The sequence below is a fragment of the Cervus canadensis genome, chromosome 12, assembly GCF_019320065.1.
Source record: "Cervus canadensis isolate Bull #8, Minnesota chromosome 12, ASM1932006v1, whole genome shotgun sequence".
In the NCBI taxonomy this organism is placed as follows: Eukaryota; Metazoa; Chordata; class Mammalia; order Artiodactyla; family Cervidae; genus Cervus; species Cervus canadensis.
In genome coordinates this window covers 12,331,825-12,357,660 of record NC_057397.1, presented here as the reverse complement: position 1 = coordinate 12,357,660, position 25,836 = coordinate 12,331,825, and the positions used below count along the sequence as shown (strand labels likewise).

General features: G+C 51.0%; 1 protein-coding gene across 2 annotated transcripts in view; it reads right to left on the bottom strand.

Moving 5' to 3' along the window:
• Positions 1 to 25,117, bottom strand: part of ZHX2 (zinc fingers and homeoboxes 2) — a 177,198-nt gene extending 152,081 nt beyond the window's left edge. For both annotated transcript variants that reach the window (XM_043483065.1, XM_043483064.1), the window contains exon 1: positions 24,597 to 25,117. The gene's annotated coding sequence lies outside the window, so the exon portion shown is untranslated. The remainder of the gene's footprint in view (positions 1 to 24,596) is intronic.
• Between the last annotated feature and the right edge of the window lie 719 nt (positions 25,118 to 25,836).

Genomic DNA, 25,836 nt, shown 5'->3' with positions numbered 1-25,836 from the left:
CCAGACTCCTCTGTCCATGGGACTCTCTAGCAAGAATACTGGAGTGGGTTGCCATGCCCTTCTCCAGGGGATCTTCCTGACCCAGGGATCAAAGCCGGGTCTCTTGCACTGCAGGCATTGTTTACTGCCTGAGCCACCAGGGAAGCCCCTGCATTCAATAGGTGCTCCGTAAGTGAGACTGAACTAAAATAAGAGAAAGAGAGTGGAGAGCTGTTCCTTTGAGCAGATGCTGCCCACACCCTGCCCACGTCCCCCTGTCCTTCCCGCTCGAGTGCACCGCAGCCTTCCTTCCAACTGCTGACACCTGGGTTTCCTTGCTTGGAGTCTCTCCTTGGTTCCAGGCCCCCTTTGCTTCCTGATGGGCAGGCCTGAAGCACAGAAGAATTGGCTCCTTGGGGAGCACCCCACAGCCATGGCTGATGGAAGCTGGTGAGTAAATACCGCACAGGTCTCAGCCATCAGGTGACCAGAGGTCCCCATGGGATGAAGTCCCAGGTGCCCTCAGTGGTAACTTTCTTGAAAATGCTCCAGGTCCCTTCACTTCTCAGATAGACACCATACATCTAGATTTTTGTCCTGGGGGGGGGGGTGCTTCTGGGGAACCCAGACGAAGACAGGCCAATTCTCGGTTTCACAGAATGAAAGGGTACAGAATAAAAGGACTTCAGGGGTAATCTTTCAGGGGTAGGAAACAGTCAGTAGGTGGTTAATGGCAGACACAGGATCGATCTTACGCACAGGCTGTGTGTGCAAGAGAATTCAGGATCCTTTGTTCGGGCCTCAGCTCTGGATGCAGCATCATGTGCTGGAAAGAATGTGGGCTTTTGAGAGAGGCACACCTCCGTTAGAGTCCAGGCTGGGCCACATGCAGGCAGGTGGCCCCTATCGGAAGTTATGCAGTGCCTCAGTTTGTTTATCTGCGAAATGGGGCCACACTTACTGTGCAAGGTTGTGATGATGTTCAAGTGTGAAATATAAGTAAGACAACTCATGGAGAGAAACTAGGTTCCTCTCTAGAGTCTTTTAAGGAACTGCTTACTCTGTGTTTTAACTGCCGTTCACATACCTCCAGTCTAGCAGTGAGACGGGCAACCCCGTGTCTTTGCATTTTTGTGCCTCCCAGGGGACTGGAGGTGCCTAAAAGACGGGGGTCACGTTTTGCTCAACTTTGCATCTCCTGTATATTTAGCACCACACCTGGCACAGAGCAAGCACTTCATGAATGTTTGTCGAACATTTATTTTTATTTGAAGGATAACTGCTTTACAGTATTGTGTCGGCTTCCACCAAACATCAGCGTGAATCAGCCGTAGGTTTACCCATGTCCCCTCCCACCTGAACATCCCTCCCACCTCCCTCCTCCCACCCCACCCCTCTAGGTTGTTACTGAGCCCCAGTTTGGGTTCCCTGAGTCATATAGCAAATTCCTACTGGCTATCTATTTTACATATGGTAATATATGTTTCTCAGGTGAATATAATGTGCTTCTGGGCTGCGCACCAGAGGGATCCAGTGGGAAAAAAAAAAGTAAGATCATTTCATGATACAAATGAACTTATTTACAAAAGAGAAACAGATTCACAGACTTAGAGAACACACTTATAGGTTGCCAGGGGGAAAGAAGGGGGGAAGAGAGGGAGTTTGGGATGGACATGTGCACGCTGCTATATTTATTAATAAAACAGATAACCAACAAGGACCTACTGTATAGCACAGAGAACTCTACTCAATGTTATGCGGCAGCCTGGATGGGAGTAGCGGTTTGGGGAGAATGAAAGTGAAAGTTAGTTGCTCAGCCGTGTTGACTCTTTGCGACTCCATGGACTGTAGCCTGCCCGGCTGTTCGTCCATGGAATTCTCTAGGCAAGAGTACCCAAGTGGGTTGTGGAAATATGTGTATGTATGGCTGAGTCCCTTCGCTGTCCACCTGAACCTATCACAACACTGTTGATCGGCTACACTCCAATATAAAATAAAAAGGTTTTTTTTTTTTTTTTTTAAGTAAGATCATTTTTTCAGAGAGTGAAGAGGGCTGAGATGAAAATAAAACAGAGGATGTGATTTAGCCTGTGGTCCTCAATAGAAGGGGAAGAAAGGATGGGACAATTTTGCTCCCTTGAGACATCTGGCAACACCTGGAGATGCTTTTGAAGGGAACTGGAGGAAAGGTGCTCCTAATACCAACACCGTGTAACGCACAGGAGGCCTGCGTGACAAAGACGTCGCCATCCCCAAGGGTCAACGGCGGCGAAGTGAAGAAATCCTGCTATGGGGGGACGACGGGGCGCAGGCCCCCTCCGTGGAGGTGACAGCAGACTGAGCTCCAGCCCGTTCCCGGAGCTGGCCCGGAGGAGCACGGGGTGTGAGGTGCGCCCGGAGCCCACCGTCACAGCCTCGCGCAGAAGGACGCCAGATGGCTAAACAGCCGAGTCTCGCTCACGCCCTCTGCGAGCTCTCACACCTCTGCTCCGGGGTGTCATCTGGGGGGTGTCGGCTGGGCTGGGCGGGGGAAGGGCAAGGGAAATCCGGTGGGGGCCTTTGCTTGGCTGCTTTCACTTTTAAGTCCCCAGAGCCCGGAGTCCCCACCCCCTTCCCAGGCTCAGAACCGGAAAGAGGGAAGCAGAGGGTGTTCATTCAGGCGGACTGGACTGCTCGGAGGCCCCCACCTCCACCTGCGGGCTCCCTTCCTCCTGTCTCCGAAAGCATCTCCCACGGCCTTCCCCTGGTCCCCCAAAAGCTCCAGTTGGTGGGCTGGGGGGAAGGTTTCTCTGGAGACATCCTGCCAGCCTCCCGTAGCCCTGGAAGAAGTGATTTCCCAAGAGAAACAGGCATCAGGCTTCCACGAAGTCGTAAATAAACAGAGCATTCCAGAGGCCGAGGGCCGGCAGGGCGGCCGGGCCAGCTTTCCCCCTTCACCCTCACTGAGCCGGCCCATTAACTTTTCCAGCAGGCGCTGGGCCCTGAGAGCATGCCAGCCCGCTCCCCCCACCCCCTCCCACCAGCTGCCCCTTCTCTGTCCCTTTTCTCCCTTCTTCCCTGTAAATCTGTCCCGGGCCCACCGCCTCGGGAGCTGCAGCCAGCAGCCTGCTGCTCCACACACCCCGGGGGCTTCCCGAGGAAACGCCACCCCAGCTCCGTGGGCAGTTTCTTAACGTGCAAGGCTTCCAGAAAGATCTGAGTCAACAGGCTCCGCTGAGGCAGCCAGGGTGGCAGCGGGCCTCTGACAGGCAGCCCGACCTGAAGAAGCCCTGTCAGCCCGGAGCGGGCAAAGCGAACCCAAGCGCCAGACCCCTGCGAGGAAGAGTGACCCCCAGGCTGTGAACCCACGTCCTCTTGACGAGCAGGGGCCCTGCGGCCAGAGAGGGAGCGGGTGGCCCCGTCAGAGCCAGCAGGCAGCGCGGGACCCCAGGCCTCCCGACCCTCGCCCATTTATGGAATTTCTTTCAGGACACATACTCGTGCCAGAAGAGTGGGAAAGTTCCACATCGACTCTTCCAAACGGAAAGACAGAGAAGGCTGGGAAGCGGCAGCCATCTTCCTCCAAGCGAGCCTCTGGGTTTCGGAGGACGCAGCTGAAGAGCTCTGCTCCCTCAGTCTGTGGAGTTCTCCTCTGAACGGAAAACACTGCCCTCGGTTCCCAGAGTCCCCCGACACGAGCCCCGGGTCAAAAAACCTGCTCGTGAGGACAGCTGTCAGACCCAACTTCCGGCACTCCATTTCACAAGAAGGGGCATTATGGGGGAAATGTGCTGGAATACGTTCAGTTAAAATTATTTTGCTAAAAATAATAATCTGCCCATGCTGCCCTGAGAGTTTTATTACAGACAGCCAGAATGAAGTAGGCAATTTGCAATAAGTAAACCCTCCCTGCAAACCCAGGGGCAGGAATTTTTCTACGCGTTGTTATTTTCAACCACCAATGTCTAGTCTTTTCATTCCTTGAAAGCCTTGATTTACAGAGTTGGAGGTCTACAACGTGGAACTTCTATAACAGACTATCAGCCGTAATGTCTATTTTCTGCTGTTAAGGTTGGTTACAAATACCTAGGCGCCAGCAAAGAAAAGACTCAAAAATATTCATCTTTCCAGCTGTGCTGTTTTAGTTCTGTGTGTGTGTGTGTGCACCTGTCTACACATGATACAACTTCCAGTCGTAGGTTTTTGTTTTGTTTTTCTAAGTCTTTCAGGCAAGCCTCCCACACGGTTTTGAAAGGGGGAAAAACAAAACAAAACATGTTCTTTGTTCTTTAGCTCTTGGAGTTTAATAGGATTTTCATCTCCTGGCCCCCTTCAGGAAAAAGAAAAAAAAACTCGGCTAAGTGACCACTAGCTATTCTCACGGTTAATGCAAGCCTTTCACTGTTAACCTGCGCTCAGGGTGACGGAGGGCATGTGGTGTAAAGACGTTTCATCAGCTGCCAGAACAAATGACAGAACGCCAAATCTCCAACAGCTCAACTCCCAGATAAGGGTCACGGTGGGCCCACTGGTGCTGCCTGCCTCAGGAATTCCACAAATATTTACTGACCACAGGGGTGGCCACGACAGCTTGGGGGCTCCACCGTGCCATCCAGGATCCAGAAACCACCTCCCCCTCCACCCTCCCAGTGTTTTTGCAGAAGCCAAGGGTTACAGGCCCCACACCAGCTTCCTCTGTGGGCACCGAGCGGAGCAGAAAAGTTAGGGGGCCACCATGATGCTGGCAACCAGTTCTACATGAACCCAGGACAGAGGAAGAGAGCAGGATGCAAGGGGGCATGGTGAAAGACACCCAATGGTGACCGGCCTCTTCTGTCAGCAAGGTCACCTGAACTGCTAGACAGACAGACTCCAGCTATACCGGACTAGTTAGCAAAAACCAAAAGCATTTTCTTTTTCTCAAAAGTAAATTCAAATGCCGTTATTCGGGCAAAGCAAAGTCAGAGGGCTGGTGGGAGGCAGGTGGATGGGACTCATCCAAAAGGTTAGAAACAAAAAGTTGACCACACATCAGAGTCCAGCAGGGTCGCTGAGAACGAGAGCTTCTCCCAATAGAAAGACTGGGCACCGTCCGGCTCCCTCCTTGGACAACCAGCCTCACTCCAACCAAGCCCTCTACTCCTCAGAGGTAACCAGGACACACCAGGATTTATTGGACATCAAACCAGCTACAAAATGTGAAGTTCACCAAAACGATATTTAATAGACTTCTCTGGATTTGTATCCCTTCTACCTGCCCCGCCCCTGTTCCAATCTGAAGTGAGTAACTTGGTCAGAGAACTTGGCATGAAATTCTAGTACTGAAAAAAAAAAAAAGAAAATAATGAAACACAAGCAAAAGGCACAGGGTTCTAGTCCAGTTCTCACTGCTGGTAACTTGATGTTGCACGTGTCATTTACCTTCTGTAACGGAGGGCAGAATGTCTTCATTCTCTCCTGCTTAAACCTAGGAGTTGGGTGGGGAGACGGGCTTGTTAGCTCTCCTGCCCTGGGCGCTCTGGGCTGGTGGAAAGGCTTCTGGGCAAAGGTGTTAAGAGCTCAGAGAGGTTAAACACTCTATCTTAACATTCCTGAATGTAACTATAGAGGAGAGAGGAGCGCTTTTGGTTTCACTGCATCATTCAGGACCCAGCTTTGATATTGAAACCTTTTAAAGTAGAAGAAGGGCTGATATTGAAACCTTTTAAAGTAGCTGAAGGGCCTTCAGCTTTTTACAACCCTGGGTTTACTCTCCTGTAAGACCTCAGTGGGTTGGACTAGATGATCTTGGAGGCTACAGGTTCATATTGGTTGACTGACCAAGACAGGAACTATGCAAAGGTGATTACCAACAAATGCTTGACTGGTTGACTATGGAATCCACTGGTTGAAGAGGGTGTTTATTTTCTGAGCAGAGTCCCAGGGGCTACATTCAGTGTTTTCAGAGCTAAAATTCAAACACATGGCCATTCCTGAGCAGGATGTTAGGATCAAGGTTCTTAAGTTACTTTTCAAGGACTTCTATGGACTTCCTTGGTGGTCCAGTGGGTAAGACTCCGTGTTCCCAAAGCAAGAGTCCTGAGCTCGATCCTTGGTTAGGGGACTAGATCCCACATGCCATAACTAAAGATTCTTAATGCCACAAAGAACGCCTGGCATAGCCAAATAAATAAAAATATTTAAAAAATTTAAAAAGACATTTAATAAATCTAGAAAGTTCCATAGAAAAATAAATCTAGATTGAAGTAGTATCTTTTTCACCACCGTAGCATTCCTAGTGTCTTGCATGGTGCCTGTCACATAGTAGAAGCTGGAATACATCTTGTATGAATAACCAAAGTGTCCAACACCCAGAACATTTCTGACACTGCCTTCCCCTCCCCCGGAATGTATCAGTTCAGTTCAGTCGCTGAGTCGTGTCCGACTCTTTGCAATCCTGTGGACTGCAACACGCCAGGCTTCCCTGTCCATCACCAACTCCCGGAGCTTGCTCAAACTCGTGTCCATTGAGTCGGTGATGCCGGAATGTATATGCATAGCTGAATCCACAAAAAGCTTTCAACTACTTTCCCGAATGACACTAATATTTAATCCCTAGCCTTTCCTGCATACCCCCCACACTCCCAATCTCACAAGTCAAGTGCTGGCTATCAGCTATTCTGCTCACAGAAGAAGAGGGCAACAGAAGATGAGATGGTTGGACAGAATCACTGACTCAATGGACATGAACGTGAGCAAACTTTGGGAGATAGTGGAAGACAGAGGAGTCTGGTGTGATCCAGCTCATGGGGTTGCAAAGAGTCGGACGTGATTTAGGGACTGAACAACAACGACGATCCTGCTCAGCAAGCTCTGTCCCTTCCCGGTTGTGTTCCTTCACCTTGCCAAGGCTCAGTCTCCTCATCTATTACATGCAGATAACCAGGCCTTTCTCAGGAGGAAAGGAATCGTCAGGTCCTCTGAGGGGAGGTGGCGGGAGTATATAAATTAATCCACCAGTGCTGAGAATCCACCTGGCACGATGCACGCTCACTCAAGAAAAAAGCTTTTATGTTTCATGGTCTTTTGGATCATCAGGACCACTTCCTCACATACCACTGGGCAGGACAATTGGACACTGTTCTTAGAGCTAGAAGTGGCATTCGACTAAGTGGCAGGAAGTTCTGTTCAGCTCGGGGCTTTGCTACTGGTAATCTTTACTCCGCGTGACTCAACACGGCCAGTGAGCCCAGGACTTTGCTGGATAGAGCAAAGTCTTCCTTTACTCTATCCATATGCTCAGGATCCCATATGCCCAGATCCCATACGCCCAGGACTTTGCTGGATAGAGCAAAGCAGGATTTGCTCATCCTACTTGACAAACATCCATGTGTTCCCCTGTGTTTTTCCAGACTCCCTGCAGTTAGGCAGGGTTGTGTGAGCAGAATTGATGTATTTAAAGAGTGTATATGTGACCCTTTAGTCTTCTTTTCCTCTCTAGGAGCCTGAAAGCCAGTTCTTTGAAATGATGTGGCAAAAAAAATTCAGCTTGCCTGGATCCCTAAGTCACAGCTACCTTGAAGAGCTCTTGCCCTTTGGTGCATTTCATGAAAGTAAGAAATAATCCTTGTTTGGTTAAGCCAATAGGATATCAGGGTTTATTTGTCACTGCATCATAGCTTAGCCTAACCTGACTACTTATACATCTTATTCAGTGCTTGTTCCCGAGCGTTCATGCTTGTCTGTCACAGAATGGCCAGTTATTCTCTACTACACACACACACACACACACACACACACACACACACACACACACACACACACACACACACACACACACACACACACACACACACACACACACACACACACACACACATAATTGAAATCTCAACAATTATTTTTCCTAACCTGTGAGATGATCCTGTAAGATTTAGTAAACTGGCCATCTCTCTTGAGACAAATTTTTTTTTCTCCTCTCCCTAGAGGAAAAAAAAAATTGGTAACAAAACTGTGTAAGGGAGCTTCCCTGGTGGCTCAGTGGTAAAGAATCCGCCTGCCAAAGCAGGAGACGCGGGTTCAATCCCTGGTCTGGGAAGATCCCATATGCCATGAAGCAACTAAGCCTGTGTACCACAGTTCTGAGCCTGTGCTCTAGAGTCCGGGGACCACAACTACTGAAGCCCGCACACCCCAGAGCCCATGCTCAGCACCAAGAGAAGCTGCCGAAATGAGAAGCCTGCACACCACAACTGGAGAGGAGCTCCTGCTTGCTGCAACTAAAGTCTGGGCAGCAACAAAGACCCAGCTCAACCAAAAAATAAGTCAATAACTAAAACTGTTTTTTAAAAATACCGCATGAGGACATTTCTTGAGAATGAGGAGCTGTGTTAGTGCCAGGAAGAGCCTTCTTAAGGAGTGAGAAAAGATGCCTCTGTTACTCATTCTAGCCATGCAGCCTTTTATAATCAAAATAGTAAACTCTGGAAGGAAATGTGGGGTCAACGTCTGTGTATCCCACTCATTGAGGCACTTAACACAGAGTCTTCATAACCTCTAACACACACACCAGCTCTGCAGTGTGGCAAGTACCTGGGCTCTAAGGTCACTCAGGCCTGGCTTTAAATCAAGTTAATTTCATAAAGCCTCACTTTCCTCAGATGTCGAATGGGTATAAACATGTCTACCAAGTGGCGTCGCTGGGGGAATGAAAGAAATTAAAATAAGGTGGGGTAGACAACATGCTTGATTCAATGGTTGGCATATAGCAGGCATTCAATCAATGCGTGTCCTTCTTTCCACCACCTTTAGAGTTTGCTTTCAAGTTCAGACTTGGCCAAAAAAAAAAAAGTTTACTACTGGAAGCGGTAGAAAGACACTGCCGTGGCACCTGCGGTATTGCTCTGGGTGCCACGCAGGACGGTGGACATGGTGTTCCTGGAAGGAAACAAAGGTTGCCGCCACGTCAGAGGAAAGAAGTGCGCCCAGGATGCACACAGAGGCCAGATGTCGAGATCAGGCAGCTGGGCGGAGCCAGGGAGGCAGGCAGATCATCACAATTTGGCCAAGAGGCCCCCAAACCTGGGACAAAGGCAGCCTGGGACAGAAGCCGTCTGGCCAGCTTCCTGTGACGAAATGGTCCAGTGACTGTCCTTCCAGGCACTGGCAATGCCAGCCACCAGGGGCAGCAGCGGGTAGCAACTGCTACTTTACCTCCTTCTGACCCAGAACACAGGCTCCCAAACAGGCCAAACAATCATTCACTCGTTTGTAGAACCAATCAGTCACTCGAGGGACAGTCATTTGGAACCTGCTCACTGGGCCAGCCCTGGGTTGGTGCTGGGTACATGAAGACAAAGAGGAAACTCTCCTTTGGGGCGGAGGGTGGTCCATGGTTTTTCAGGGATACAGAGGTGCAAAAAGGTCAAAATCCACATGCTAGGATTTCTAAGCAGTTATTTCCAGGGCAGGAATGAGTGAAAGTGTTAATCACTCAGTTGTGTCTGACCCTTCATGACACCATGGACTGCAGCCTGCCAGGTTCTTCTTTCCATGGGGTTCTCCAGGAAAGCACACTGGAGTGGGTTGCCATTCCCTTCTTCAGGGGATCTTTCTGACCCAGGGATCAAACCCGGGTCTCCTGCAGGTTCGATTGCAGGCAGATTCTTTACTGTCTGAGCCACCAGGGAACTGCTAAGTCTGGGGGGTGAGTCTTGCTGGGGAGAAGGATCTTCATGTGGAAAAGGAAAGAAAAGGGGGAGAAGGTGGAGCATGTGGGGTTCAGAATGGCTGAAGTGTGGGGCACAGGGTGGAGTGGGAAGCGGTTACGGCAAAATATGTCTGGTGGGTAGAGGGCAGCTCTCTAAGAATCTGGACTTGATCCTATGGGTCAGAAGTTATTAAGCAGCAGTCCTTGCCATGGAAGGAAAGTCCACTCAAATGGTTTGGATTTGGGGGTTTTGAGTGCCTTTCAGCTGGACATGTGTTTTTTGCTTTGCTCCACTACCTACCACTTCCCAGGTGATGCTATTGGTAAAGAATCTCCCTGTTAACAGGAGACACAAGAGAAGTGGGTTCAATCCCTGCACTGGGAAGATGCCCCGGAGAAGGAAATGGCAACCCACTCCAGTATTCTTGCCTGGAGAATCCTATGGACAGAGGAGCCTGGTGGGCCATAGTCCACGGGGTCACAAAGAGTCGGACAGGACTGAAGTGACTCAGCATGCACGATCACTTCCTACTGTCCTACAACTGACTCCTTTACCTGTTTCTGTTGCCTGCAAACCTCCTAAGAGCATTTGGGTTTATGACTCCTGGGAGGTTTTTCAGAGGTCAGTGGAACATGATCAGATTTGGTGTTTTAGAGCCATGTGTCATTGGAGTGGAGGTAGGGAGGGGATGGTGACATCTGCCATGATACGTATTCCTTACGATAAGACTTCCTCCTTCTCTCTTACTGAAAAACCAACTCCAGAAAAATTTCTGTTCCCTTTTGGGTGGTCAGACCCAGTATGATTCCCCACTCCTATCTCAACACACAGAGATTCTATTTTATTCAATTCTGTTTTATCAATTGAGCAATGGTGTATTGAGCCACCACTCAACCAGAGCTAAGTGTTCAGGTGGCAGGGGGTGGGGGTGGGGGAATCAAAGTGTAAATCCCCGTGTCCAGCAAGACTGAGGTCTTGTCACGGTGCCAGAACACACCTGAGACCACTGGTGAGACACACAGCAACGCCATAGCACAGGCCACCCAGGCTCCCGGCAGGTGCGTGGCTGGCATGGTGCGTGTGCAGAGCTGGGAGGGCGTCAGCCAGGAGGTCTGAACTGCCAGCAAGCCGCCTTCCCCTGAGGCAGGACCACCGAGCCAGCAATGCCACTACTGAGCGTACACCCTGAGAGAACCATGGTTCAGGAAGACACACATACCTCAATGTTCACTGTGGCACTATTTACAGTAGTCAGGACAAGGAAGCAACCTCAGTTCAGTTCAGTTCAGTTGCTCAGTCATGTCCAACTCTTTGCGACCCCATGGACTGCAGCACGCCAGGCCTCCCTGCCCGATACCAACTCCCGGAGTTTACTCAAACTCATGTCCATTGAATCGGTGATGCCATCCAGCCATCTCATCCTCTGTCGTCCCTTCCTCCTCCCACCTTCAATCTTGCCCAGTATCAAAGTCTTTTCAAATGAGTCAGCTCTTCACATTATGGTGGCCAGAGTATTGGAGTTTCAGCTTCTGCATCAGTCTTAGATGTCCATCAACAAATGAATGGATAAAGGTGATATGGTACATATTTACAATGGAATATTACCCAGCCATAAAAAGGAATGAAACTGGGTCATTTGTAGAGGTGTGGATGGACCAAGAGTCTGTCATACAGAGTGAAGTAATTCAGAAAGAGAAAAACAAATACATATATTAGTGCATATATATGGAATCTAGAAAAATGGTACAGATGAAGCTATTTGCAGGTCAGGAATACAGATACAGGATGCAGAGAACAGACATGTGGACAGAGGGGAAAGGGAGCATGGGATGGACGAATTGGGAGCGTGGCACTGGCACATTTACACCACCGTGTGTCAAACAGACAGCTAGTGGGAAGGTGCTGTATAGTGCAGGGAGCTCAGCTGGGCGCTCTGCGATGACCGAGAGGGGTGGGGTGGGAGGGAGGCTCCAGAGGGATGGGATGTACGTATACGTACAGCTGATTCATGTTGTTGTACGCCAGAAACTAACACATTGTAAAGCAATTATACTCCAATAAAAAGAACACTATTAAGAGAGGTGAGTCCATTTAAGCCATGTGCAGCATCATCGTGGCCTCTGACCAAACTGAGCAAGAAGTCTCTCATCATTTCTATCATTTTTGTAACTGAAACATCTTCTATATCCAGAAATCTTGAAATTGAGTCCCCAGATCTCCTATTAGGATCAATCAGCATATGTCTTTCCAACCCTGAAAGAGCATCCCTTCCCTGGCTCACCTTGATCCCCACAGGCATTATCCATCAGGTACTTTCTCAACCTGGGAGCACAGGAATTGTGCTCTGATTTTGATGGTAACAGAGCCAGACCTGGAGTGTCTACAGCCCAGCCAGGAAACACGTGAGGCGAAAGAGAGCCAGTGCTGGGCTCTGTGGATGGACCCACCACTCCCAGGACAGGCTGAGAAGGTCCGTGGAGGGTGTGGATGGTCGGTTTCTTTCATCTCAGGTCACTCTCTGGCCGCTGGGTGATGGCTCTCCGGGCGGTGGGGATGAGGCTGCCAGTCACAGACCCAAAGCATCAGGACCTCCCTCAACCACAGTGACTCACAGGCAGCCTCACAGACACAGGTGTGAGGTACGTCTGTGCCAACACCACGGTGCTGGCCAGCACATCCAGGGCACCGCCTGGGTGCTGGGTGCTGCGCTCAGCTCCTCACAGGCATTTGTTGCTGCGTAGTCACTCAGTTGTGTCTAACTCTTTGTGACCGCATGGGCGGTAGCCCACCAGGCTCCTCTGTCCGTTGGATTTCCCAGGCAAGAATACTGGAGTGGGTTGCAGGGGGGATCGAGGGGCTCTTCCCGACCCAGGGATTGAACTTGTGTCTCCTGCATTGGCAGGCGGGTCCTTTACTGCCGAGCCGCCAGGGAAGCCTCTCGCAGGTACGAGCCCCTGTGATTTTGCACAGCGACCCTGTGAGCAGGGACTCTGCCTCTGCAGGTCCAGCTCAGCTCGCTGGGTGGAGCTGCAAATGCACAAAGTCTCCAGCCAGACAGAGGACCCCTCCCAGGACGGGGTGGTGGCTTGGTCCTTTGTGTCCCCACCCTCATCGCTCCCCAACCCCAACATGGAGCACAGAACCCCATATGCAAGGGCAGGGTGGCGGCCGGGCCAGGACAAAGGAAAGGCAAGTGGCAAACCAGGATGCTCAGCCTGCACTTGCTGACCCTGAGAGCAAGCGCCATCTAAGATGCCACACACTGGGGCCTCATTTGTTAATCAGTCCCAGCTCTGGGTAGGGAACTAGTCAGACTGGTGTGTGTGGCATGTGTGTGTGTGAAGCCTGTTCTCTTTACTCTATAGCCCTGTGACTGACCTTCTCCACCCGCTGCCTCAGTTTTCTCATCTGTAAAATGGAGCTTCTGGTAATACCAGGAGGTGTGGAAGATATGGAGAAATCAGAATCCCCATACACTGCTGGTGGGAATGTAAAACGGAAACAGCCAGAATGGTTTGGCAGTGTCTCAAAAAGTGAAACACAAGACCCAGCACTTCCACACGTAGATAGCCACCTAAGAGAAATGAAAACGCATGTCCACACAGAGACTGCACACAGATGTTCACAGCAACGTTACTATAATGGCCAGACATAGACATAACCCAACTGCCCAGCAGCAGGTCAATGAATAAACAAAACGGCCACCGTGGTATGATGTGAACTGTGTCCCACCCAAATTCATTTGCTAAAGCCCTATTCCCAGAATGTGAGTCAAGGCCTTCAGAGAGGTGATCAAGTTAACGTGAAGCTGAAAGGGTGGACTCTAGTCCAGTGCTCACAAGAAGAGGAAGCTGAACACACACAGAAGAGACATCGTGGAGGCAGGTGCACAAAGAGGCCAGGCGAGGATGCGGAGAGAAGGCAGCCGTCTGCAAGCCGACGGGAGAGACCTCATGGGCCATCAGACCTGCTGATGCTGACACCCTGAGCTTGGACTCTTGGCCTCTAGATCTGTGACAAGATAAATGTCTGTCCTTTAAGCCACCCAGTCTGTGGCGTCTGGCTATGGCAGCCCCGGGTGGTCTATGCATACAATGGAATATCATTTAGCCATGAAATAATATGCAGTCCTGATGCATGCTGTGACATGGAGGAATCTCAAAAACATGCTAAGTGAAAGAAGCACATGAAAGACCACATATTCTACGATTCCTTCTATATGAAATGTCAGTAAAGGCAAAGCTATACAGGCGGAAAGAAGATTAGTGGCTGCCTAGGGTTAGCAGGGAGAGGGTGGGAGATATGGGTGGAGAATGACTGTGAAGGGGCACAGGATCTCTGTTTGGGACGATGGGAATGTTCCAAGATTAGACCCTGGGGATGGATGCACATCTCTGCAGACACACTAAAGGTCAGTAGAATGTACACTTTAAAGGGGTGGGTGTGAAGCTATATAAGTTACTTCTCAAACTACTTTTTATTTATTTATTAAAAATTTATTAATTTTAATTGGAGGCTAATTCCTTTACAATATTATAGTGGGTTTTGCCATACATTGACATGAATCAGCCATGGGTGTACATGTGTTCCCCATTCTGTACCCCCCTCCCACCTCCCTCCCCATCCCATCCCTCAGGGTCATCCCAGTGCACCAGCCCTGAGCACCCTGTCTCATGCATCGAACCTAGACTGGCGATCTGTTTCACATATGACGATACACGTTTCAATGCTGTTCTCAAACTACTTTTTAAAATGTGACTAGTATTAACATCTATGCTACAGAGATGCCCAGCGCCCGACACACAGCACTCGGGACTTTTTATTATGCTTAAATTAAGTAAGTATCTGTTGCTCAACTGAAAGTTGCCAAAATGCTTCCAAGTTCCTTTATTTTTACAGAGACCTTTAGTTTTACGGAAAACTAAGCTGGCCCATCACTGTGGTGATGCTGTGTCCCTAAGTGGCCTGCCCACCCAGGACCCCCAACCAGCATCTTCTGGCTGCAGCATGCCTGCCCAATGTAGCTGAAACTGCTCTGGTCTTGGGTTGCACAGACGTGTGCTGGAGTTCCATCTCTGCCCTCCCCACTATCTGCTCAGCAGGGCTGCCGTACAGATGACCTGGACTATGACGTGAGGTGTGAGGGGCACAGAGCCTATGCACAGTTGACATTCAATACATCGGGAACAACCCCCATGCAGGAGAAGGCTCTTCATCAAGCCCTGAACACACACCCATCCTTGTGTTATCCTCAGCGAGGGCTGGTGGCTTGACCCCCCAGGCACTAATCAGTGGGGTGGGGCCCCAGCCCTCTTGCTGGAACCGCAGCTGCACAAGAGGGTAGGCGAGGATGCACGAGCCTAAGCCTTAAGAGCACTGGGTGTGGTGCAGGACTGCCTGGCTTCCAGAAACCTTGGACAAAGAACTTCCCCACTCTGTCCTTTTTCATCGATTAAATGCGGATAACAGAATCCTCCCATCTCCCAGAAATGCCGTGGGCTAACCCACAGAAAGCACTTGGGCCCTGCGCCTCTGATGTCAGAAAGCAGTTGCTGCTAAGTGCCAAATGACCATGACCTTTCTGAGAGCAGGGATGTTGTTTTCCTCCCCCGGCAGGTGCTCAGTGAGTGTCCGCTGATTGGACAGAGGAAGAGAAGGGGGCAGGGAGGGTACTGTGATGGAGCTGGCTGGTCTGAGGAGTCCTAAGGAAACAGAGGATCTTCAACTAGACAGCACAGAAAAGGAAAAGTCACGCGCTGCCATATGATTGTGCATCCTTGGGTCAACTCCCTTATTTCTCTGGGCCTCAGTTTCCCTAAGTTGGAGCAGGGAACCCCAAAACTTCCTTCCTGCTAGAACACTCCCTGATCCTACTCATGCACTATGCTGCTATTATTCTTATCCTCCCAATATCCCCTTCTGGGGACACCAGAGAACATTAGACTTTCTACAATAAATCCCGTTTCTAAAAGTGCCAAAGTCAGGCCACGTTCAATCTCAGTGTTGACTGCAGCCCCCCATCTTTGGAGGGTCTCCCATTAACCCACCAGCGATCCAAACCCTTTCTGTTCTGTGGCTCCCTACACCCTGGAGTCTCTGCTCTTGGAAACGACATGAAGTCTTCCAGTTCTCCTGAACTGTGTGGCTCTGGCAGAAATTCACTGCACGCTCAGAATCAATTAAATTCCTGCCGTTCTATAGGATAAGGCCACCTTGGTGCTCTCTATCAGGGAAGGTTTGGTGAGGGCCTGTGCTCCTGTCTGCAGCCACCAGCATCCCTTCCCCTGGCTTCTTGGCTGGGAGGAGAGGGGCGGTCTCTTTTTCCATCTCCTGGCTGTCAGTCCACACACCCCGCCTCCTCCAGCCCTGGTCATTCTGAGGCCCTTCCCTTCCCTCTCTGGGCCACCACCGATCCTAAACAACTTGGTCATGTGCGACATCCAGCTCTGCCCAGACTGGGTTGCAAATATCTTAAAGATGCTGCTCCTCAAAAGACAAGGGTGCAGTGCACAGGAAAATAATTTCTCAACGTCCTCCTGCACAGGCCAGGAAGATTCCATGGGGGCTCTGCATACCCACAGGGGCTAAGGGAGCCTGAGATGGCTTTCTCGTTCAAGCGATTCAGCCTGGTCTTGTAGTTTAAGAACAGCGGGAACGTAATGTCAGCTGAAAGGAGTTTTCTGTGTGCTATTTAACTAAATGGCTCTGCAGCTGGAAAGAACCATGGGCAGACGTGTTATGATTCAAGGGCTCCCAATTACAATGATTCTCTTTTATTGTATAAAAACAGCAACCCAGCCATTCTCCACCCTCCCAACGCCTGCTCCCCCCACCTCCTGCCCCCATTGGCTGGCAAGGCTGTTCAGTATCCTGAAAGTAGCACCCAGCTTCTCCTCCATCTCCAAGTCTCAGCTGCCAGCCCACTGGGATTCCTTCTCTCGCCAGAGCCAGGGAGGAGAGGGTGGCATGCCCCCTGGAGAATGTTCTGGTGTAGACACTGACAGACGCTTAGAATTGTCTTGGGAGTGGGGTTCGGGTGGCTAAGGATAACAGGCACAGATCTGGAATTCTCTTGTTTTAACTAATCTTACGCCACACACACACACACACACACACACACACACACACACACGCACGCACGCACGCACGCACGCACGCACGCACGCACGCGCGTGCATGCGCTTGTGTGCACTGACCCCTACATTCCTTTAGCAGAAAAGCTGTCAGACTGTCCAGAAACCCGTTCTAAAACCCTCCCTTCTCCCCCCATATAGTTCCAGGCCTCCAGAAGACATCAGAAAGACCTGGTGAGGCACTCTCCTGGTGGTTCAGTGGTACAGAATCAGCCTACCGACGCAGGAGACACAAGTTCGATCCCTCATCTGCGAAGACCCCCGCATGCTGCAGAGCAGCTGAGCCCGTGTGACAACTGCTGAGCCCGTGCTCTAGAGCCCGGGAGCCGCAACCACTGAAGTCCACATGCTCTAGAACCCCGGCTCCACAGCAAAAGCAGCCACTGCAACGAGAAGCCCGAGTACCCAACTGGAGCGTAGCCCCCGCTCACCCAAACTAAAGACCCCGCAGCGACCATGACCCAGCACTGCCAAAAATAGACACATAAATATAGTTACAAATACATACAAAGACCTGGTGATGCCTCAGAGTATCAGCTTTAGAATCACGCTGATGTGAGCGCAAATCTCGGCTACCTCCTCTCTGTGACCTTGAGCCAGCACCTGACCGCTCTGCACTGTGGTCTCCTTCAGTCTTTGAGGGGAGGCTCCACCGTGGCCCCGGAGGCACTCCTCAGTCACCCTGAAGCATACAGTGAAGACAGCACGTTCAGCAGGGTGCCTGGCACACAGTAGGTACTCAGGTTTTGGATGCTCTTGCTGCCCTGAAGATGGGGGCACTGTTTGCGGGGTGGGGGGGGGCAGGGGTCTTTGTGTTTTGTTCAGTCTCACCAGCCAGAGTGGACACAGCTGTGGTCAGGGGCCTGGGGGAGCAGGGAGATGGTTCTGAGGGATACAAATGGCAGCCCCGCTGAGGACTGGTTTTCCTGAGTCTTTCTGCAACAGTGATTTAAACCGTCACGCTAGCACTACCCCTGCATGCGTGCCTGCAGGCTTCTCCGTGTAGAATCTGGTCCTTCCTCGGTTTTCTGCAGCTGGTTTGGAGTCCAGAAGCCGCAGGTGCAGGCATCCAACCAGCCCAGGAAATCTCATTCATCTTTTCTCGCTACCCTTCTCAACAGTAGGCTACTTCTCTCTCCCACAGAGTCTGTTCTGGGCCCCCGACAGGGAGCATTCCCTCCCAGAGAAAGAGCTAAATCAGCCTGGCCACCCTACGAGGCCCCAGAAGCACAGGCATCCACTCCCAGCCCGGAGCCTGACAGCAAACAGCTCCCAGGGTTTTGCCGATTTCCCCCTGCAAGGTGAACCAGGTGTGGCTTTAAACCCAGGAAATTAGTAAACCCAGCAGGTGCTTCAAACTTCTCCATCCCAAACCAAGCCTGTGCACCTCAAAAGTCTACTCTGAACCTCTTATACCAAAGTGAGTGAATGACTGGGACACACTCCTTCATATCGATCCCCCATGAATCAACAACACAAGCATCACTACAGGTTTCATGTGGTAAATATTGTTGTACTGAAACACTGTGTAATAAGATTTAATCCCCACTAAGGGTTTCAGTACTAGGGGACAAGAGGCGGGCAGGAAGAGGAAGAAAGTGTGTGAACTTTGGCTTTTAACAGGTAAACTGTTCACCAGGGGTGGGGTGGCGGGGAAAGAGAGGTGTCAGCAAGAAAACTTGATTCCGACTCTGGTCTTCTTTGATTCCCTTTTAAAGTCTGGGTGGAACATGATGGACTGCTGCCAAGAAAGTTTTTCTTCTTGGGGGTCTGTTACGTGTGTGTGTGTAGGAGACACACACACAGACACACACACACCCCACTGCCAATCAACCCCTCTTAAACGCATGACTTCAAGCATAGAAACAGGAAACAGATTGGGGTGGATGTTCTTAAAATCACAACCTATTTGATGGAGGGTGGGGGTGGGGAATCGAGAGGACTTTCTCTTTTTCAACTACAAAAGAAACTACCTTGTCAGTACCCAGAACAATGCCCACTCTGTTGTCTACCACCGGGGTATGTGAGCAGCTGAGCATCTTTTCAGAACGGCACTGCCTGGATTTGACCATGACACAGCACATTACCTGAACGCTGCACCAGGGTCCCACTGTGATATTCCGGGAGAGCTTGCCATATTCTGCCATATTCCAGAACTTGCTCAGATTTGCCACAAATGAGCACATATGAGTGTGTGCGGGGGAGGGCGGGATGGAGGAGAATTGCAATGAACTGGGGACAGTTGGGGTCTTGAAATCTATGGCGCAAATTCATGCATGTTAATTACCTGGCCCCTCTGAAGGATACAAGAAAGCCACATCCTAGAGGTGCTGGCAGTGATGATGATGGCAGGTGAGGATGGTGGCAACAGGTAACACTTACGGAGCAGAATCCACGTGTCAGGCACTATGCTAAACCCTTCTGTAAGTTTTCTTCAGCTTCACAACAATCCAGAAAGCAGCTACTGGAATAATCTCCATTTCAGAGCTGAGGAAACTGAGGTTTATATGTAACAGCCCCAAATCATAAAGTGATTAACTGAGAAGAGAATCAGGGATGGTGGCCTTGCTGGAGGAAGCCAGTGTGGAGAAACTGACAGAGGGCCTCTGATAGCATTCCCTCCGTTTATATACATAGTTATAACTGATTCACGTTGTATGGCAGAAACCAACATAACACTGTAAAGCAATTATCCTCTAATTTTAAACAAATGTGAAAGAAAAAAAAAGCAAAGCTGAAGGGTCACAACCAAAATTATTCTGCTGATGAGTGCTGGAGCTACAGGTGGGACCCGGGGAGTCTCAGAGTCAGGAGAAAGGCAAGCAACGTGTTTGGGGAGTCAACTGGTGCTCGTTTCCAACGTGTCCAGTTCCACTCACTGAGTTACTGCAAAAGGAGAGCTAGCTGCTTCCTGGTAAGAGCTGACTAAAGGCTTCCCTGGTGGATCAGCAGGAAAGAATCTGCCTGATGCAGGAGACACAGGAGACAGGGGTTTGATCCCTGGGTCGGGAAGATCCCCTGGAGAAGTAAATGGATAACCCACTCAACTATTCTTGCCTGGAAAATCCCAAGGACAGAGGAGCCTGGCAGGTTACACTCTGTGGAGTCACAAAGAGTTGGACACGACTGAAGTGACTGAGCATGCACACAATAGCTGACTAACATCAGGTTAATTTTGGATTCCTATTGGCAAAACCTAAAAGAAAATCTCCCTCACTTTCTTAGTGTGCCGTCTTCTTTTTGCCCTAAGGCAGAACTGGTCCCCTGGTCTGAAACTTTCCAGAACTCATTTGAGTTCAGATAAGAACCAAGCTGATTTCTTTACATAAGGCTGTCAGTCAGTCTTACCTTCTTTAAACACCGGACAGTCCCTCCTCAGAAGCCTGCCATGGCTTCCTAGTACCTGCAAATTAAAACAACCTCCTCCATGTCTGCCCCCAAGTCTGGCATCACCTCTCTGCACAATCTTCCCTGCATCTCCCTCTCTATCTCAGCAGAACACACATGGCTCCTAGGATATAGTTTTAACTTCATCCAGAATATACCCCTTTTCTCATCTGAGGCCACACACACTTTATCTGCCAACTCAACAACAGTTACACCATTCACCTCTTCTGCCTTACAAGCTGAACCCCAGTGTGTTTATGGCATTGATGTGCCTAACTAAAAACATGTGATTGCCCCTCTCCGGTAGGTTCTGGTGACCATGTGGCACAGTTCTGGTCAAGCTAAGGACAAAAGTTCCTGAGAGGGGTGTCCCTTTCCAAACGTAACAGGAAAGCCATGCTAGGTAAATGTTCTGTGTGCCTCAGTCATCCTACTTCCCCTTTCCTGGAATGCAGATGTGAGGCCTGGAGATGCAGCAGCCCCCTTCCCACCATGAGGTGATAGACCTGTGGTCAAATGCCTATAGCTTTATGGGTGGCAGAATAGAAAGACAGAGCCTCAGTCCCCAGTGGTACAGTCCCCAGTCAAGAGGCACCATTCCACCCACTTTCTTCTTGTCCAACATAAATAGGCCCCCATCTGGTTAAGTCATGGGTGGGCAGAATTTCTGGTGCTAACATTGTGTGCAATGATACCGGACACAGCTCCAGACATGGTTCCTCCTCAGTCATGGGTAGTTTCCCAGCTACCCACTCTAGGAAATCCTCTATGGGGTCCCCCACAGCACAAGAACTGTGCCCTTCATGGTACTTCCACAGTAGTTACTTTTCTCAATTCTAGCACCTATTTAATTCTGCTTGATGTGGCCTGCTGGCTGCTCAAACTCCTACAGGGTAAGGGGTCTCAGTCCACTAACATCTCCCTAGTGCCTGGAGCAGGGCTTTGCATCAAGGTTAGAGGGATGCTCCATTTCTTCAGCATCTCCATCATGTCTAGAATGGTGCATTGGCATGTGTACGGCGCATGTTCTGGAGTCTGGAACTCTGCTAATTGTTTACTGTTTGGCCTTGAGCAAGTTAGAGAACCTCTCTGTGCTCCCAGGTCCTCATCTATATAAAGGAGAGGACAACAGTACTTGCTCCACTGCGTTGTCATGAAGACAAAATAGTTTAATTCTAAGCACTTGGTCCCTGACATATAAAAGTGCTTAATGACTTCAGGCTTTTATTAGTGTGATGAATATTATAGTTATGGAATAAACAAATCAACACAGAGTTGCTAAATATAAATGAATTAAGAGATGAATTAGGACTTCCCTGGTCGCTCAGACGGTCAAGTGTCTGCCTACAATGCAGGAGACTGGGGTTCAATCCCTGGGTCAGGAAGATCTAGAGAAGGAAATGGCAACCCACTCCAGTATTCTTGCCTGGAAAATCCCATGGATGGAAGAACCTGGTAGGCTACAGTCCATGGGGTTGCAAAGAATCAGACACAACTGAGAGACTTCACTTTCTTTCACTTAAGAGATGAAACCCAGGAAAATTCCTACAAGTTTGGACCACTGGGCAGTGGTCTCTGTTCCCTCTTTTCTGCCTTTACTTCTCATTCTAACTACAACTTCCCATGTCTGAGGAGCTGCTACAACTGGAGTGCTGTAAGACTCGGCTTCAAATGCAGAGTCTAACTCTTGTTGTGTGGCTTCTGGGCAAGTCTTTGTCCCCTCTCTGAGCCTCAATTTCTTCCACTGTAAACTTGGGATAATAATCCTATTTATCGCATAGGGTTATAGTGAGAATTAAATGGTAAAGCATGTAAAATATACAGCATTATGCCTGGCATACTGAAACAGTGTTAGCAACTGTTATCAAACACTGTCATTATCCTTTTTGTCAAATGCACAGCATGCCACTGATTTCTCATGGTCCTGACGGGGACAGGACACTTGAGGTGGGGTTGCCTTTTGGCATGTCAAGATATGTTGCATTTACACTGGCAGAATACTTGTGTGCCAACAAACATTTGTGGCGTTTGATTTTTGCCTTTAAACGGGAATTAGTATATTCAATTTACCCCAAAACCTTGGCCTCTGAATTTTCCCCTTAAGAGCTGTTAACTTCCAAGTGGATCCTTCACTGATACCAAACCTGGCCAGAAGGTGAACATGCACATGAGAACAGTCACTGGAGCAGACTGTTCAAACAGCAATGATATTCCCAGATCGTGGGTCCAGTCATTGTCAGGGACACATTTCAATCTTACTTGTAGATTTCCCACCTTTGGCCTTAAAAGAAGATGTGTCTACAGCTTTATATTAACTTTCCCTTTAAACTTAAACCTTCGTGTGAGTCCGTTCAAGCACTTGACGGCTCCATTAATCTATTTTTACTATTAAACATGCCATTTTACAAGATATTTATTCCATTTGGTTGTCATCCAAATGCTTTTTGACATTACTGCCCTGGGACTTCACTACTTTAACTCACCGCCCTCATAAACAGAAAGTCACCTTTTGACGGAAATCTTGAAGAGCTCTCAGAACTTCACTCCCTACACTTCAAGGCATTCCCTTCTGCTCAACATTACAGGAGAGAGAATGTGCATGTGAGTGAGTGCATGAGTCTATGTATGTGTGTGTTTTAAGAGGATAATTGTGGGAGGTTTGAGCGACCCGAGGAATGAAGGGGGCAATGCCTGTCCCCCAAATCCTGCCCCCACCCCGGGGCCTGCCTCAGACTTGGGGAGCTGCTGTTAATAACATTAACAACACCAGGGGGCTTCCCTGATGGCTCAGACGGTAAGGAATCTGCCTGCAATGCGGGAGACCCAGGTTCGATCCCTGGGTTGGAAATATCCCCTGGCGAAAGGAAAGGCAACCCACTCCAGTATTCTTGCCTGAAGAATCTCCATGGACAGAGGAGCCTGGGGTCGCAAAGAGTCGGACACGACTGAGCGACTAACATTCAACATTAACACTGATAACAGAGGGAGACCGTCGGGGATCGCGGAGGACAGAACTCCAGGGTCCGAAAAGACTTGGTGACCCCTGGGGCCCAGGCTGGGCAGCACCACTTTCAAAGGGGAGGGGTCCAGGGAAAATCTTGGTTTCTCCACCTTCCTCCTCCCCCACCTCCCAGACAAACAAAAGGCCACCGCGGAAATAGCTGTGAAGGCAGAGACCCCACTGGCTTGGAAACCAATCCATCAGGTGGAAGCCTAAGCAAATCACAACTTGGCTTCCCAGTCAAGTTTTCCCCCTAGCCTCCCACACCCCTGTCCCCCTCCGCCGCCGCCTCCCGAGCTCCGCACAGCGACGAGCCCAAGGGGACCGTCCTGTGATGCTCACTGGTTTCCAACTTTCCGCTCATCTGCGTCTCCGCAGCCTCTTGCCCAGCGGCTGGGAAAGGGGCAAGTTTGCAAAGGCGAAGAGTCGACCAAGTCCCGGGGACCCCACCAAGGAGCCGTAACACCAACAAAGCTGAACCTTTCTCGTGGGGGCAGAGACGAAACGCGCCCCCTGCGGCTCCGAGCCGGGGGTGGGGGGTGGCGACGGTGGGCTGGGGCGGGCCGCCGGGCCCGGCGGGGAGGGGGGTCCCCGGGGGGTGTCCCCCGCCGCCCCTCCCCACGCGGCTTCCCCGGCACCTGAGCGGGGCGTGGGGACAGCGCCGCGCTCCGGCCCGGCCCGCGCGGCAGGTAGCTCGGCCGGCCGCCCGCCCGCCCGCGCCGCCGGCAGCCGCCAGGAGCGCGGAGCGGAGAGGCGAGCCTCAGCCCACGGCGTCATGCTTCCTGCCACCACGTTACGGCGAATCGTCACCGGGAGCGGGGAGACGCGGGGAGCGCGGGGCGGGGGGGACGGCGGGGAGCACACACGCAGCCCCCCGCCCGCCGAACCCCGCGGAGCCGGGGCCACGTCCCGGCCGAGTCCCCGCGGGACCGGCCCCGCTCGCACAAAGCGCCGCGCTCGGGCCAAGGAGGGAGGGAGCCGGCCCCGAAATAAATAAATAAAAACACAGTCGGGTCTACGTAACGCCCTGTCGAAAGCGGACGCCATATTTTTTTGTGGCTTATGTCGACATAGGGAAACGTAGACATGTTTTTTTCCTCCTCCTCCTCCTCGCTCGGCCTCCCATTTATCCAAACTTGTAATCAGAACTCTTAAAAAAAAAAAAATCTTCCCCACCTCTGGCTCCTCTGATCTCCTCCCACCCGCAAAAAAAAAAAGCCTGCACACTACCTACCACCCCCCTCCCGCGCCCCCCTTTGCAATCACACACCCGGCCAAGTCCCATTAACAACACATTTTTCGGGAGCGGCGGCGGCGGCGGCGGTGGGAAAGTTGGGCTGGAGTGGCCGGTGCCCGGCGTGCGGGGCTCGGGGCCGGCGGCGCCGGGGCGGTGGGGGGGGTGCTCCGCGCCGGGGCGAAGTTTCTTACCTGCGCCGGGGGCTGGGAGCGCGGGGACCCGGGCTGGGAACGCGGAGACGCGGCACAGGGGCGTTCCAAAATGGAACTCTGCTGGCTCCCCCCCCACCCACTCCCCACTCCCCACCGGGCGCCCGGCTCGGGCTCCGTGGGAAAGAGGGGGCCAAGCCAGCCTGCCAGCCAGCCAGCCAGACAGAAGCCCCCGTACGGAGAACAGTGGCCAAAATTTTTAAAAAGGGGGGGGGGAATAAAAAGGAAAAAAAAGGGGGGAAAAAAAAATGTCTCGATCAGTGGGGAATCTACGCCAAAACCCACATGATCTGTAACGTCAGCATGCGTATTTGCATACGATACCACCACCCGAGCTGCCACCCGGGCTCGGGTTCCGCAGAAAGTTACAAAGTGAAATTCAGCCCCCTCCGGAGACGCCGGCGAAATGTCAATTTTCAGGCGGGAGCTAGAGGGGTGGGAAGGGGGGAAGCTAGCCCTCAACGCGCTGGTTACTAGCCAAGGTTGGGGTGGGGGCCCCGTAAATTAACTTAAAAGTCTGAGCCCAGTAACGGACTCGGTGGAATTTCTGCTAGGGGAGGAGGGGGAGGCGCGAGCGAGATCATTGAATATTAAGCAGGACCCGGCGAGGCGGCCGCGGCCGAACCCTCCCGGTGCAATACCCATTTTCTTTATTAAAAGTTCAAGGTGTCACTGATGAGCTCAGCAAACTGTTGATCCCGACCACGTGGAGTGGCGGACGGAGGGACTGCGGGGCGCGGCTGCTCCGGCGCGAGCCGGCGGCACCAGGGACCCCGCGTCCCTCCCGCAGCGCGAGGGTGGGGCCGCCGCGCGCCCTGGGGCGCGGCCTGCGCGTTCTCCCGCCTTTGGACTCAGGGAAATAATGACAACTTTAACAAAAAAAAAAAAAATTTTTTTTTTTAAGCGAAACACATTTAGCTCCTGGAATAGGAACGAGAGCGCTTAGGGTAGGCAGGGTAAGAAAGAGCCCCTACTTATATAACGACTCGAAATTAGAGGACTTTTGCCCAAGAGAGTCTGAGATTTCCGCTTGCGCCAGGTCTGAGGTTGGTTAAACATCCTCAGACTTTCCCCCTAAGAGTCAATAAACAAACAGACGCCCCGGGAGCTGACTTAAAAACTCTTGCCGGGCCAGCGTTCGCTGGGATTCTCAGACTTCCAGAAATGCACACCCCTGCGGCGCTCACAGGCAAGCAAGTCCCTCGGAAGCGAGGCGGGTCAC